The sequence below is a fragment of the Chelonoidis abingdonii genome, chromosome 2, assembly GCF_003597395.2.
Source record: "Chelonoidis abingdonii isolate Lonesome George chromosome 2, CheloAbing_2.0, whole genome shotgun sequence".
NCBI classification, from domain to species: domain Eukaryota; kingdom Metazoa; phylum Chordata; order Testudines; family Testudinidae; genus Chelonoidis; species Chelonoidis abingdonii.
Window position 1 is genome coordinate 12,727,496 of NC_133770.1, and position 16,869 is coordinate 12,744,364.

Consider the following 16,869-nt stretch of genomic DNA (forward strand, 5'->3'; position numbering starts at 1 on the left):
ATTGTGACTCAGGATGCAGGGGGGAGAGCAGGACCCCAGCTTCCCCTCTATGGGTGCTTTACGCAGCAGCTGGAAGGTGTCAGTCCCAGCTTGGATGGCCATATGCACGTTAGCTAGTGCCTAAAAGTAGCAGTAAAGCTGCAGTGGCACGCTCTAGACACCCAAGTATGTACCTAGAGAGTTGGGCAGTATTGTAATAGGGGGCTAACTTGAGCTGCCACGTTTACCATGGCAGCCACACTACTATTTTTAGCATGCTAGCTCATGCAGAGCTAGCCCCTGTCTGTCTACCTGTTCTGGGAAGCACCCTCCCAGCTGGACACATGCTTTGGATGCAGCAGGGAGAAAAGCACCTCAAGACTGCAAGTGGGCAGGGAAGGGCATCTGGATCCATTTTCCCCTGTCCTCATACACTGCCTAGAGTAGCTGGCCAGGTGCACAGAGTGGAGTAAGTTGTTCCATGGAAAAGGGTTGAAATTAGCTCTCTGGTCTGTGCCTGGGGTAGCACAACGACCCACTTACTCAGGGCAGAACACTGATCCCTTTCTGCAGCAAATTAAATTTAATAAAATAATCCTGTTCCTTGCAAAACAAATATGTTAAGGTTGCGAAGTCAAGCACTGTGGAACAAAAGTTAGTTGTCTGTGACATCTTAATTCTGCCCCCTTGCGTGGCTGCATTATGAAACAGTCTTTAATTATACAAATTTGAAAATAATATGGTATCATATACAGTGTGTCCTACAGCCTTAACTGCACACCTGTAGCTTCTTTTGTTATACTACAATGTCAGACCCAACACTGCCGTGTAATGAGTACCATTACCTGGCCCTTTCCAGCCCAGGTAGATTTAATTTGCATGAAGAAAAAATATTTCCTGAAATAGCAAAATAAATACATAATAAATATTTTTTTTACCTATGTGGATATATGCAGAAATAGGTTTTAATTTCCTGTTGTTTAGCATCTCTGCTAACTACAGCTAGAACACAGTTACTATACATAGCTATTATTATTATGGATGAAGGCACAGACACCAGAATTAACTTGTCACACTTAATTTTAGTCAAAGTCTTTCTTTCCATCCCTGATTCAGAAAAGCACATAAGCATTAAAGTCAGTGCAATTTACGCTCCTGCTTAAGGTGGATTTAATTGCTTTGCGGAATCAGGGCCTATCTTGGCTCCAACGTACATTAGCCCAAAAGACCTTTTCCTTGCAGCCATGCTGTCAGACATTATTACACAGCCAAAGACCATTTTCCTTTAGAATCCTTCCACCTCTGTCAAAAATATTCCCTGCAAAAAGTGGTTAATATAGACTAAAAGCAGCAGCGCTTTTTAACATCACTCAGACTCTGGATGGTGAAATTTAAAATGGAGCACCAGAGATGGTACTGATTTTTACAAACCTTTTTATTCTACCTTTAATTCATAGACTCATAGACTTAAGGTCAGAAGGGACCATTATGGTCATCTAGTCTGACCTGCACAATGCAGGCCACAGAATCTCACCCGCCCACTTCTGTAACAAACCCCTAACCTGTGTCTGAGTTGTTGAAGTCTTCAAATCGTGGTTTAAAGAGCTCAGTTCAGTACAAGGCTCCGAGTGAAAATGAGGCGTGCATTTACAGTTCCTCTCTTTATAATGACACGCTCCACATCACCACAGTATCTGAGCATCTCCCAGATATTTATGGATGTAGCCTCATGACTCAGTATCAAAGAAGGACAGTGCGATTAGCCCCATTTTACAGATTAAGGAACTGAAACAGGAAGAGACGAAGGCTCAGGTCCCCAGAGTGATTTAGGTGCCTAACTTCCATTGATTTTAATAGGCATTAGGAGCTTAAATACCTTTGAGGATCTGGTCCGAACTGACATTCCCACGGTCACACAAGGGGTTCATGCAGAACTGAGCCCAGATCTCTTGAGTCCCAGCCTAGTGCCTTGATCACAGCTTTCCTCTCTTCTCTTTTCCCCTAATTTCACTAAGGGGACAGCATTGAAGTATGGAATGATTCTGATATTTGCAAGTAGGGTGTGGCCACCATAGGCTTTATAATAACAGCTGTTTCCCCTTTCCTTCTTCACTGTGGTTATTTTCTCTAATATAAACTCATTGAATAATGAGCAAGCTTTTGTTGCTTTTTTCCCCCTACAGTAGCTGATTTTCCAACAATATTTTAAATTATTACAGCTGACACAAGTTTTTCAATCTAATTTTGTTCACTATATACAATTTATTTTTTATTACATTTCACTTGGTATATACCATTTGTCACTTTCAACGTCTATTTCCAGTCAGTTTCATTTTTTGCCTCTCCTGTGATTACCCTAGTATTTCCCAGCTAAGGTTTCTGGAGCACCCGCTGTGGATCTGAGAAGAGGTCAGTCGCCACATAGCATTGAGTCTCTTCCTTGTTTCCAGCTGCTCCTGCAGATGCTCTCACTGTTTGGAATCATTTTAATGATATTATTTCACTGACTTTTCTCTATCACACAATGGAGGGTTTTAGCAGCACCAGCCTTTTCTTTTGGTCTGCCTTCAATATCAGCATGACAGCCCATCTCTCTGAGACAGTGTTGGAAATCCTGTAAGAGGGCAGGGCCTCATATGAATAATATACAGAGAGAATGGAAAAGTGCTGAGAATATCACCTGTATCATGAGGAATTTCATATATGAACCACCCCAAGACAAATGAGACCTGGGGTGAATGCTGCATGGACATGGACAGTGTTCTGTCTGCTAAATCGCTGCTTAACAAAGCTGGAAATGGACTGACTGTGTGTACAGGGCACGAGCTCTGCTTTGAACTGGAATGTGCAATGACGGTGCATTTCTGTCAGACTGAGGCATGTTTTTAAGGGAAGATGAGGCACCTTGAGGGTTCTGTTTTCTGTGATTTGTGCTGTGGGATCAACACTCATTTTCTCTTTTCACAACACCTCAGAGAAAATTCCATCCGGGCAAGGAGCTGACTGTCCAGGCCGCTGTCAGTAAAGCAATTGGCTTAAGGGAACTAAGTCCACAGGACCCATTTGTAATAATTCTGTGCAGAACTGGGTCTCATGAGGCACGGGATCAAATTTCAATGGCCTTTGAGGGGTTTGCACCATTGGGTACAGAATCATCTCATGATAATAACATCCCTTGAAAGACTGCACTTTTTGATGCTGCATCCCTTTCAGATGGCATCTCCCGAGCAAGTGCATACCACCAGGGGCAGGATCCATCACAAGTTAGTGGGATCATTGGCTGAAATTCTATGGCTTGTGTTAGACAAAAGGGTCGTTCTAAATTATCACCAACGGTGCCTTGTGCTCTGAATATCTGTGAATGAACTCTTGGAAACAGCTCCCTAAAACGAAGAGTGAGAGATCGAAACACAGAGTAAGAAAAGATCTGAAAGGGAGAAGAGAATGAGGGGAGACACAGAGACCAAAGGGCAGAAGATGATAGCTAACCATCAGGAAAGCACCCCAGGCCAACGCAGGGCTGTGGACTGTTGGGACAAAACTATAAGAGAATCTCGTTCACTGGCTTCTTATTCTTAAGGTGCTGGAGGCTTCAGAGGAACCAGTAAAACCCGGTCCCTGTCCTGGAAAACTCATAGCCTAAATTCACGTCAGCAAGTGGTCCCAACCGAGGCTCTGAGCTCCACCCAGCCAGGGTCATGGAAGGGCTGAAAGCAGCCAGGGGGCAGGGCCTTGGCCGGATGAGTCAGAGCAGGGGTCCAGCCTCCCCAAGGGGAAGCTTCATCTGCTGCCCCTGGTTGGGTTCTTCTACTTTCTAACATTACCCTGAGACAAAATAAGGGGGTAGAGTTCACATGGCCAGCCCACCCTCCCTACATCCTCTGGGCTGGGCTCTCCAGCTCACACCTGCCCTGCACCATTACAAAGGGTCCCAAATATTTTTTCTCCCCCTTGGGCACTCTTGTAATAATATGGTACTTAGACCAATTCCTTAGGAGTTACAAATGTCTGCAGAGGAGGTGAGGAGTAGCAGGATAAAATTGTCTGGCTTGAAAAGCAGGATTCTGGGCTACGGAAGTGGTTTGGGACAGAACCAACATTCCAGACTTCCAGGGAGATGCAGCTGGGGCTGAATCGTCGAGGTTAGAGAGATGGAAATGTCCAGTTCTGAATCTGGAATTGACATTTCTCCTATTTTCCCCCAGGTAGGCCCAGGGCAGGATTGTTCCCTAAAGTGTATTTGCCTTGTTTGAAATGTCTCATAGAATGGGGCTTCCATGGCTTTGGCTGGGAGATCTTCCTTCGGGATAATCAGGAACATGTGTTTTAATAGCACGTAGATAGTAGAATAGAAATGGAGGATGGAGCGCCAGAGAGTGAGCAACTGTAACAGGCTGCGTTATCATTACTGATTGTTCTTATTACAGCAGTTCATGGAGGCTCAACCGAGCTCCCAGCCCCACTGTGCTAGGGGCTGTGCAGACACACAGTAAGAGTGAGACCCTGCCCTGAAGAGCTTGCAATCCAAACAGACAGGTCAGATGAAGGCTGGGAGAAGGGAAACATTATCACCCCTATTTTACAGATGGGAAATTGAGGCACAGAGCGTGACTTGCCCACGGTAATGAAGGAAGTCCGTGACAGAAGCACATCTTGAATCTAACTCATCTGAGTCCCAGCCTAGAGCCTTAAACTCAACCTCCTTCCTCTCAGCCTCATCATCCACAGTCACTCCATAGTGTCATGTTAGGAGGCTCTCTGGGATTCCTCCTCTGCTTTTTCCCTTTTAGTCCCTTGCTTTGAGGCCCTGGTGGACTCAGCCCCATGGCTGCCCAGAGCAGGATCACTCGAGGGTTCCTCCTCTCCACGCCCAAGCAAGGGGCCTCCACACCTTCCCTCCACCACTCCCAAGGGAAGGACTATTTCCCCTTCCCTGTTGCTGAACCAAGCCTGCTGCCCTCTCTCTCCCACACACCCGATGCTGGAGCTGCTGCCTCTGCAGTAGCTTCGGCTGTTGAATAATGAATTCATCATATTAACTAGCACCGCTCAGGGACTGAGAAGGGTTTTGTGTGTGTGTGTGTGTGTAAATGTTTGTTGAACTTTTATCCCTATCTTAAGTCAAATATTTTCAAAAATTCACGTTTTCATCCAGCTTTTCTTTTAGGAGCCTGGGGCTCATTATTTAATCTGAACAAGTGGGGAGGAGCAGTGGGGGAGGGAGGGCTATTAAAGGTGAGTGCAGAGGGTTTGCTCTAACGCAGAGTTTCTCAACTTGGGGGGTCACAATGCAGAGTGGCTTTGGGGGGGGGGTCGCAAACAGGGTCAGCATTAGGGGGTACTGAGAACAGATTTGTGTGGAAGGCCCAAATGGAATCATCTCTGTCCTTCTGCGAAAGGTAAAGAGCAGGTGGGTAAAGAGCAGGAGCAGCACCTTGGTGCTGCTACGGCTGTTAAATGAGACAACTTGACTCTTCCCCAGGGGAGGGAGAGATGCAAAGTCGAGATAGGACATACTTGATGGATTGAATGCACCATTGGTTACTGAGACTCTGGGACAGGAAGTGGTTCCCAGGGCAGGGCATTAGACATTACCCCATACACACAGGGATCACTCCCCATAGACACGGGGAAGGGGTGTGTCACACAACAGAGCCCCACAAGTCCTGGTGTCCTGGGACTAAAGGGAGGTCTCAGCCTGCTCTTCGGCTGCATTACAGGAATGTTGGAGGTGAGGGTGGAGCAGGGGCGGCTCCAGGCACCAGCACGCCAAGCACGTGCCTGGGGCAGCAAGCCACGGGGGGGGGAGGGGTGCTCTGCCAGTTACTGCTAGGGCAGCAGGCAGGTTGTCTTCGGCTGCTTGCCTGTGAAGGGTCCGCTGGTCCCGCGGCTTCGGCGGACCTCCCGCAGGTTTGCTGCCGAATCCTAGGGACCGGGGACCTCCCACAGGCAAGCCTCTGAAGACAGCCTGCCTGCCGTGCTTGGGGCGGAAAATACCTAGAACCGCCCCTGGGGGGGAGTCAGATGTAGACACTGAAATGACAGATACTGCACGTGGGTGTGGGTGTCCATCCATCTGTCCCAGGGTTTGACAAGGAAAAATACGGTCCAGGAGGTGGAGGAGTTGAACAGCTGCCTTCAAGACCTGAGCCCCAGCATGCTGGGGAACACCAGCTCCAGAATCGCCCCAAGGTAACGGCTCTCCACATCCTGCACAGTGACAGGAGATGTGTGTGTGTATCCATCCTTGGTTTTCCTGTGTCTCTGGGAGTGGGGAGTGGTCCGTGTGGCCAGCGTAGTTCCATTCTCCTGCCTCTGCTGACAGATGAGGCTGACAGACTCAATGGCGTTTGAGTGGAACAGCTGATGTGCAGCTCATCTCTGAACTTCACACAGTCTCACCAGCCAATCAGAATCCTTGTTCAGTCCAGGACCTTCTGCAGAGTTTGATATTAACGACTCAGGAAACCGTGACTCATCCCATCCCGCTTTATTAGAGAGCCTCAGCTTGTCAGCAAAGGGGCAAATCAGGACCTGTCTGCTGCCCCCAAACCGGGCTGTGGCTGGCCTCTGGCTCTGACTCACTGAAGGGAAGCCATGCCGGGAGCTCCCAAAAAACTTTTGTGCTTGTCTCAGGTGCTTGGAGAACATCTGCTCCCCGGTGAGCTTGCTGAGCACCTGGGAGTGCCTGAGAGGTAGCAACATGAGCGACCCACAGGCGGTAGGAGCCCTGGAGCAGCATGGAGCCGACCTTAGCAAGAAGGCGAGAGGGTCACGATGGGTAGTTAGATGCTGGGCTGGCCTGTTCTAAGAGTTGCATGGGCCCCACCTGCTGTTGCTTCAGGGCTTTACGCTGACTGGGCCCCAACTAGGGTTGCCAGTCCTCCAGGATTGCCACGGCATCTCCAGGAATTAAAGATTAATCCTTCATTGTAGATTATGTCGTGATGGAACCTCCAGGAATACATCCAACCACGGTTGGCAACCCCAGCTCCAATGCACCTTTCCAAGGAAGCTGTGAAATGGGCCCTCGCGCCCCAGTGTGAAATCATGAACCTGCTTGCTGTGGAGATGCCCTGGTCCTAGCTAGAGGCTCACAGGGGAAGGCCTCTTCCCTCACCCTCCCTGCAGCTCCCATGCCAGTGTTTGCCTGGCTTGCTGCAGAGGGAGGCGTTATCCCAGAGAGGGACTGGTCCTGCTCTGGGCTGTTCAGAGCTCAGCTCAGCCTAGCCTTTCTCTAGGAGGGAGGAGAGCCTGGCCCCTAGGAGATACTCACCCTGAACCATGTTTTCTTGCAGGTGCTTCTGGCCATTCTGGAAGAAGCTCAGCACCACCTGCGACCCCAGTGCCAGGCAGATGCTGCTGCGGGCTGTGCAGTTCCTGGACCACAAGCACCCACACAGAGTCCCCGCCAGCCTGTTTCGCTCTCTGGTCCCCTTGAGCAGGTATAGAGCTGCCCTCCTCCAGGCATGGTGGAAGCTTGGTCCCGCCCTCCCTCCGTTTCTGCCAGGAGGTGGGATCTGTGGGTCTCTCCTCTCAGGCCCGACAAGAACTTCCTGACAAGGAGGGGACCATCTGTTAGGCGACTCACCCCCTCCCTCCCGAACACCAGGGCTATTGTACCCCAGACTCTGTGTGCCATTAGCAAAGGCACTCCTCCAGGAAACTAGCAGGAGTCGGCGCTTCATCCCCCTGCCATGGGGCACTAGAAAGGAGTCAGTGACTCTGCATCGGCCTGAGAAGCAGCTCTGTGTGCCTGGGGCTGTGCGCTGGCCTGGCAGCAAGGCGGGAGTGGGGTCTGCTTTCATTCCAACACCCACCCCCTGGCCTACGGCCTCCCTTTCCATTCTCGCGGTACCAGCCAGGGCCAAAATGGAACCCAGCCCCTGAATGGCTGGCAAAAGGCTGCCTGAGAAATGGGGACTGGAGGATCACTGCGGGGGGAGCGAGGAGGGACTCTGCAGGAGGAACGTAGGCATTACGGTGGTTGACTGTGTTAGCACCAGTTTCCTATAAGGTTAATGCACGCTGGTGCCTTTAGGAACAGCTGAGCTAGAGAGAGCTGGTTCCAGCAGAGCCCTCCCGCCTGACTGGATTTTCTGCTTCTCCCCCAGCAGCACAGCGGTTCCCGCCTGGCTGGTGTCTCTGCTTCTCCCCCTGCAGCTCTGCGGTTGATTTGTGGAAGGTTCTCAGTGAGGAACCAACCACCTCCACCAAGATCCTGCAGCTGCTGCTGGCAAGGCTGTCCATGGCCGTCTCCCAGGGAAGCAAACCGAGCTCTGCCCGGACACTCTGGCACGTGCCGCTGTCCGTAAGTAACAATCCAACCTCCTCTTTCCTTTCCCGGCCAGGGCCAGCCCCAGTATGGTACCTGAGTTGTATGGGGCACGTTGAAGAGAGAAGCTGGAACCAACCATGGGGTTTACAATCCACATCCCAGTGTGCAGCTGTGGCCCTTTTCTAGTACACTGCCATCCCTGCTCCCCCAGCCAGGCCCTGCGTTAGCGACTGCCTGTGAGACCCAACCTTCCTGTGTGGTTGGAGCTCAGGGAAGCCTCAAAACCCAGGGATTGCTCCTTCCGGAGGACAGGAGGCTTTTAACTGCTTGTGTCTTTGTCATCCACAGGCAGCGAGTGCGCTGAACGAGATGCTCTCCACTCCGTGTGAGGATAAGGCCTTTGTTCGCAGCCATAGTGTAAGGCCACATTCCATCTAAATTACATTAAAACAATGTAACATCAGGCTGTTAAGAAGGAGACCCTGTCCTAATGGCCCCCACTATCACCAGATAAAGAAACAGATCTTAGGATGGTTAAAGAAAACTTAGGTTTGACAGCATCCTGTCTGGCAAGAAATCACTTATCAATGGTTGTGGTTGTGAAACCCTGTATTGTTTTGTCATTATGATCCCCACTTCCCTACTGTTTATCTGTATGGTCTCTGTCTGGTTCTTTAATTGTTTCTGGCTATTACATAATTAATTTTGCTCAGTGTAAATTAATTAAGGTGGTGGGATAGGATTGGCTAAAGAATTTTGTTACACTCTGTTAGGATTGGCTAGTAAAATGTTAGTATAATGATGGGTTAAGGCACAGCTAAAAAGGACTGAAATTTCACTATATAGACTGAAGTCTAAAAGGAAGTTATTTGGAACCAACTCCAGGACACAGCCCCAAAGATCAGAGCTGCCAGACCTCAACACTCTGCCAATGACGCCGGGCAGAAACTGGAGTCCCCCAGATGACCTGATCCTGACTGGACATCAAGAAAAGTTCATCTGTCTTATTGGGAGTGCTGAGCTCTGTATGTGTAGCACGTGCAGAGCTCTGTATGTGTAGCATGTTCAGTCTGTTTTTGGTGATTGTTGATAAATAGAGGTTATGTAGGATATTACTGTGTAAGGCTCTTTCACTGGTAAAAGACCTCCTAAACCCTGTAAAAGATTAAGCCTTGATTGATGCCCCACCAGGCTCAGTGATATGGAGTGTTTCTGGTCTACAGCATTGAATGGCATGAACCTTGTGCATATGGATGTGGCCACTAGCCCATATGGTGACTGGGGTATCCCCGAGGCTTTAGGGGAAATAGGCGCTGACTCACTCTCACAAGAGAGTTTCCCAAACCCACTTGCACCGTGATCCAGTAGCCCTCATGGCCTGTACCACCCACAAGCGCTGCCCCATTTCCCTGTGTCTCTGCCCTGGGAGTGCATGTGCTACAGGCTCCCTATGGGTTCCTAGAAACTATCCCCCCACTGATCACTGCCCCATTGCCTTCTGCCCTTATACAGTCAGGGTACGAGCTGTGGGCTCCCCCTACATACCCTGAGCCTGGGGCTCCTCACTCACTCGTCACCCTTGCTTTGACTGCAGCTGCCTGTGGGCAGTGCTCCAGATACTGCTTGTGAGCGTGGGGAGCAAGGGGGTGGTGGCCTTCGTGGAGGAGCAGCGGGGCTGGGACCTGCTCATCCAGGGCCACGTGGAAGGAGTCAGCCTGCTGGGAAGATGAGGTGACAGATATGTGCTCACCTGGCTGCATGGACAACAGAGCTGGGGCCCTGGCCACTGGGCTGTGGGGCCCTGGCCGCTGAGCTGCTGCTCCCAGAGTGACAGGAAGGGCTCTGGTGTTTGTTTAATGTTTCTGAGGCCTGGTGAAGTATTTCATTCTCCAGCTGCCAAGGATCTTGGACCGCCTCATCCCAGTCCTTGCCAGAGCTGAGGGGAAGCTGAGGGTGGTGGGAATGGCCTTCTTCACTCAGGTAAGGTTCATGAGGTAAGGGGTACAGTTGCGGTCCCAGAGCGTGGCTCATTGCCAGCTGATCCCCCGAGCCTAGGGCTAAGGGGAGAAGGGCAGGGAGCACACTGACTGTGGGGGACCAGGGCACCGAGTGCGGGGTCTCAGCTGATCCGTGCAGGGTTCCCACGGTGGGAAGGGCAGAGGCAGCACTGGTTGTGGGTTCAGCTGCTCAGTGAACTCTCCTGCCTGCCTGCACGGGGCAGTAGCTGTGCAAATGCTCACAAGCCCTCAGGACTGACCTCCCACCCCACCCCCACCCTCACCAGGAGACGGGATGGAGGACCCAGGCTCTTTTCCATGTGTCTCTGGCTCACCACAGCCATGATCCTTTCCTCCCTCTCTTTCAGAGTCTCTGTTCTTCAGTTCCTGGGGCCCATCTCCATGCAATGACTCTGCTCATGAGACCCCAGGAGATCTGGAGAGTCCCTCCTCCCTGGGGCATTCTAGTGCCAACCTCTGTCAGATCTGGCTCTTCTGCCATGCTGGGCTGCAGCACTGAGGTGAGTGGTGCCAGCAGGCCTCTATCAAAGGAGTTTCTATCAAAGAGGAGGCCAGTAGGCGCTGCTGTCTCTGCAGAGGAAGAGCAATGTTGGGAGCTCTGTTCCTCAGGCCAGGTCTACACTACGACTTTAAATCGGTTTAATGGCCGATATACCGATTTAACGCTGTATCCGTTCACACGACGTCGTCATTAATATCGAGTTAACCGCCTCCTTAAATCGATTTCGGAACTCCTCCCAAACGAGAGGAGTAGCGCTAAATTAAGGTTACCATCGATTTAAGGAGCGGTGGCACTGTGGGTAGCTGTTCTCCAGCTATCCCATAGTCCCACTTCCGTGTTGAGAGCACAGTGCTGATTGGGGCAGAAAACATTTGCCCGGGTTGGGCTGGGTACAGCCTCACCCCTCCTTTGGAAGGCAGCAGACAACCCTTTGGCGCCTTTTTTCGCGGGAGTGCATTTGAGCAAACGCCATAGCACAGCAATCATGGACCCTGAGATCACAACGGTTATCCTGACCGTTGTCAACACTCGCGTACTCTCGTGCTGACTATACTGCAACATGAACGGCAAAGGCAGGAGGAGAGGAGGAGGCAAGTATTGCTGAGCGGCGGGAGGACAGCGTTGACGGAGATGGAGGCAGAATTCTCCATAACGCTGCCCCAGCGTTTTGGAGCTTACTGCTATTTACGGGGCATCTTCTACCCATTGAATGCCGAATTTGGGCACGGGAAACAAGACACGACTGGTGGGACCGCATTGATTTTGACGGTTGTGTGGACGATTCGCGTGGCTGCGAACTTTCGCATGCGTAAGAGCACTTTTCTTAGAACCTTGTGACATGCTTTCCCCTGCCCTGAAACGCGTAATACAAACATTGAGAGCAGCCCTCACAGTGGAGAAGCGAGTGGGCAATAGCCTCATGGAAGCTTGCAACGCCAGACAGCTACCGGGTCAGATCGAGAGAGTCAATTTGGAGTGGGCAAATCTTACTGTGGGGGCTGCAAGTGTATGCAAGTAGGCCAAAGCAATCGTTAGCTGCTGCTACGAAAGGTGTACTCTGGCGAAACGTGCAGGATGATCAGTGGATTGGCTTTGCTGTAATGGGTTTTTCCGACTGTGGTGAGCCATAGTGGAACCATATCCCTATCTTGGCCGAAACACCAGGGCACCCAGTAAATACGTGAATCCCGCAAGGGTACTTTTTCAATGGGCTGCAAGCACTGGTGGACCACAAGGGACGTTTCACACCACATCACGTGGGATGGCAGAGGGTTCACTGGACGAAGACTCGCGTCTTCGGGCACTTCTGTTTACACCTACAGGGGAATACTTGCCAGCTGACCAGAATACTGTGGGTGTCACATGCATAGAACCATTCTCACCTTACGCCTGAACCTCATGCGTACATGGAAGCAGAATCGGCAGCCTAACTTCAAACTTCGTTAAACAGGTGAGCAACTTCGATCGTCCGTAATAGGAATGTGCATTTGGCCATTTAAAGGGTCTGGCGATCAGTTACTTACTCGCTTCAGACCTCGCCAAACCAACTGTCCGCTTGCTATTTGCTCGCTTGCTGTGTGCTCCACATATCTTTTGAGACTAACTGGGGAGACATTTATGGCTGGGTGGAAGGGCTGAGGCGATCACCTGGGCTGCTGAGTCCGAGACGAGCCGAGACCAGGGCGATTAGAAGAGCACCACCTGGAGCGCGCCTGGCATCATGAGAAGCCTGTGAACGAGTTTCAGCACGGACCCGTACGGATCGTCGGTGTGACTCTGTTTGCTTCCCTGATGAGTACCCTCTGATTGAGTGGACTTATTTCAGTGTAAGCACCCCCACCTCCCCCTTTTCATTACAGGTTGTGCGAGGAAAATTAATTCTGTATCGTTTTAATTCCTTTATATTTCATTAAAGTTTAGCATCTGTACATGATTTTCATTTACTCGCATTTCCCTGTAAGCAACCCGACCCTCCCTCCTTTCGATGTTCTTTCTGTATTACAAAGGAAACTATAAAAAAGGCAGAGATTAGGAGGTTGTCCCTGGCTGCTCGTGCTTTGCAAGGAGGGGGAGGGAAGGATTAAGCACCATGTAGATAATTACCAGCTTTTCCTTGAACTCTGCAGGGGCTGTGGGTAGGCGGATGCAGAAGGGCCTTCACCACGCGCTTCTTACATGTCTGAGATTGGGGAAGATATGTGACGGGGCAGGGAGATTATACAGGGCTGCAGCGGCACTCTGCTATGTGTCTGCTTCCTGAAGATGGCGCCATGCGTTAGGGACAGGTGAACCAGCATCAGCGTTGCATCTCTCCAAACGCTGGTCTTCCTGCCTAGCCCCTCTCAGTCGTTCACTGTGCATCTTCTGTACTTTGCGTACACATTCTTCCATCATTCTGTTTATCCTCTCTTGCGTGTCTACTTCATAATTTCTGTGAACATTTACTCGCGGTCGTCTTCTCCTCGCGCGTTATCACAGCACGCCTCGTGATGGCATGGGATTCAGAGAAATGTGCAGCGGTGCATGTGGGAAGGCGGCCACCTGGTGATTAAGTATGTGGAAGATACCTGCGGCATTGTAGTACTCTTCACATAGACACTTCGTTACAGAGCCATGTTGATCTGCATGACAAGGTCGCATTTATGTATCTTAATATTCAGTGTCTTGTGTGACTGGATGTGGCACACAGACAGACGAGGTAGCGGCAAGCCGTTCGTCCCAGCGCGCGATGGTAAGTGAGGGCTTTAAATTTTTGACTTCTCGCGCGTTCATATACACAGTGTCTTATGATGCCTGCTGCTGTTAAGAGGAACCTGCAAAGCCCCAAACCCCCCTCTTTCCAAGTCCGACCAACAAGCCATGCTCCTTCATATACGATCGCTGCTAGTGATCACCCTACATCACCCCCGCATTGCGTTGCTGTACAGTTGAGGATCCTGCTTGCAGAGGCTGAAAATCGTCGCTATCCTTCCTCCCATCCCCCCGCTCTGGCCAGTAGCAAAATCGCCATGTCTGCCCCCTATTTATTCATTCCTGATGTTCTACAAAGGGTAACAATGGATGATATCTTCTCTCCTGACATGCACCGCAGGAGGCAGATTGCGTTTGTTTATGCATGCCTTCAGTGCAATGCCTTTCAATGCCTGCAGTACCAATGTCTTGCAAAATGGCATGGCGTGTAAAAGTTACCTACTATGGGGAAGGCGAAGGCTGCTTGGCACGAAATGTTCTATATGTAAGTTGAGTCTCCCATCGATCATGACGTTATTTGGGAGGTTTTCGCTCCATCCCAGACATGTTAACGATTTCCTGTAACAGTAATGGCTGCGACGGTGCAAGCAACGCCTCGGTGTCAATGCGAATTTAAATCTTGTTTAAATCCGTTGACCAGGAATGAAGGGCATTCCGGAGAGTTGCTTCATGGCTTCACTGTCTGGCGCTTCTCGCTTGGGAGCGCGGACTGTATTCTTGGGTCTCAAAAGATCCTGGCTGTTGGGGTTACGGACTTAGCTTGTGTGCTTCACCCGGTCTCTTTCATCCTCAAATTTCATCTCCATTTTCCCCCTCGGCTACATCTCAGAAACATGATATTTATCCAATCATCACGGACAGGGGGGGCACTGGAGCGCTGAACCCCAAAATTGTATGTAGTTAGATGGCATGTTGTTTTCGCTCTAGAGCCTGACTTCGTTTGCTTCTCTGGCTTTCTGGTAAACCCTGTCTAAGTTCCTTCACTTTCACTCTGGCACTGAAGGAGTCTCTGCTGTGCCTTATCAGCCATAGACTTTTTGAAAGTTTTTCAAAAACTATTTTAATTGTCTCTTTTGGACGGCAGTGCTGTGGCCACTGAGTCCTCACCCAGGATAGCGATCAGACCAGAACCTCCTTGTGGTCTCAGCTTGGCGCTCTTCTTGCATCTCGCGAGGCCTGCCTTGTGTACGAGTGCAAATTGCAGTCTCGTGTGGTGCACCCTAGTGTGTGTGCTGCCTCAGGTGGACAATCAAATTCCAAAGTTTGCGGTGGATTCAGGCTTTTCCTGTTTACTTGCCAGTGCTCACAGTTTAGTGTCCGAGTGCTATCATGAGTTGCCCTGTGACATATGGTTCTGAACCCAAATTGGAGTGGCTCACTTGGGGGCGGACTCTCGCTCCCTTTGGTTTCTAAAAATTGAGTATGTCCTGCCTGGACTGTCATAGCCCAACTGCTGCCTCCAAGTGCCCCCCCCCCCGGTTATGTCACGAATAAGTCTATGTTTTCTTATTCTTGTATTCCTCCACAACTCAGAATGGGGGTGGCGCCCTGGCCACAGTATGCTGCAGAGGGTTGGGAGAGGGTTGAAGCATGGTTGGCATCTTTCCAGGGAACCCCTGTTAATACAGCCAGAGTAGCTGCGTTTTACCTTTGACTTCCCAGATGCTTAGTCTGGATCCTTTAAACGCAGCATGAGAAGCCCTGTGGCCTTGTAGGAGTAAAGACTCTTATCTATAGAAAATGGTGTGAGGTCCCAGGATTCTCTGTGCTTTGATCTTTCTTTGTAGTCAGAACATGACTCTACTTTTTGAATGAGATTTCAGGCCAACAGGTCAATCCCCAAGTTTGCTTTTCGTGGTGGTCGGGGTGCCACCAGCTGATTTAGCCAGGTGGCACTTAGTGATAGCAGCAGACAGTTCGAGAGGAGGAGAATAACCATTGTCATGCCAGTTTTTCTCTGGCGTAGACGTACAGAACAAACTAGGTAACCATCTACTGCTATCATTGCAAAAGATTGAATGCTGGGTGTATGTGTTCAGTGTCACCTCTGTCTCCACGGATCTAGTACACAATGGTGACGTGCCACAAAAGAAGAGCCAACGGTCTTCTAGTGCGTGCCGTGTTTTGTTTCTGCAAGGGCAATCCAGGAGAAACATGGCGAGGAAGGACTTGTTGCTGATGCTTTTCCCGGAGCAAGGAATGACTGACGACATTTACCCGAACCCCCGTGCGACCATTAATCATTCTAGGCGGGTGTCATGGGTTGTTTAGAAGGGTGCTGAGGACTCCCGGTATCCACAGTCCTCAGCAGTCTCGTAAAAACTATTCTGCATTCTTGGCCTTAGGCCAGTGTACTGTAGCTTACAACACGTGTCTTTTTTATGGTTCACGGAACAGCTATTCAGTTTCTTCCTACCCCAGCACGGAGAAATGACAGTTAAAATAAACAATCCTTGAGTACCTACAATGTTCACCTCTCTGTACTGAATGGTACTGCTAGAGGCGAATCTGCAGCACTGTAGGATTAGAAGCTTTGCACAGTGGCAGTATCATAACCAATTGAGTGAATCTGAGGGTGTGATTATGGCCTACTTGGAAAATCTGCCTCTCTCCCCCTTCCTGGTCGGGTTCGATGGTACAGTTACTACTGTAGGACAGCAGAAACTCTTACCATCTCACCTCTTTTTGTTACCACTTTACCAGTAATATGGGACAGAATGGATTAATAACCCTGTTGTAAATTTTTGAAGGAAAATGGGGATTAACTCACTTGGACTGAAGTTCAATCCTGCCTTTATGGTTAATAAAAATAGAGTCAGTTCCAGCAAGAATAGGATTACAGTTGTATTTAAAATCAGTACAGCGCAAGGCTAGATCTGTGTCAGTATTCACAGAGGAGCTTGCTGCAAGTAACGCAACTGTTGCTTCCACCTACCTTGGGCTCCACAGCAGTGCCCCCCCACCCATTGTTGCATTGATGGTTATGAAAGAATGCATAATAAAGAATCACCAAGAGTAGTTACTTGAGATCAAATGACGGGGAGGGAGCCACCATGGGCTATGGACAGTCCATGCAGTTCAGAATCTTCTCTTACGCAAGAGGGAAGGTCTGATGAAGCTCAGCCCCCAGGTGATAAGATGAAGAATGTTAGCCAGGCGTTCTGTCACCCATCCACTGTTCAGAAAAAAAGGGAGTCATTCCCATTTCACCCCGGAGCCCAGCCACACTCAGCCAAGAGCAACTTCACTGCGGCAGCCATCTAACCCCTGGGGGGGGCAGAGGAAGTGGATACTGCCTCTTCACCGCAGGCAGCATCGCGTTCTGCCAGCGGCTTTCAGTA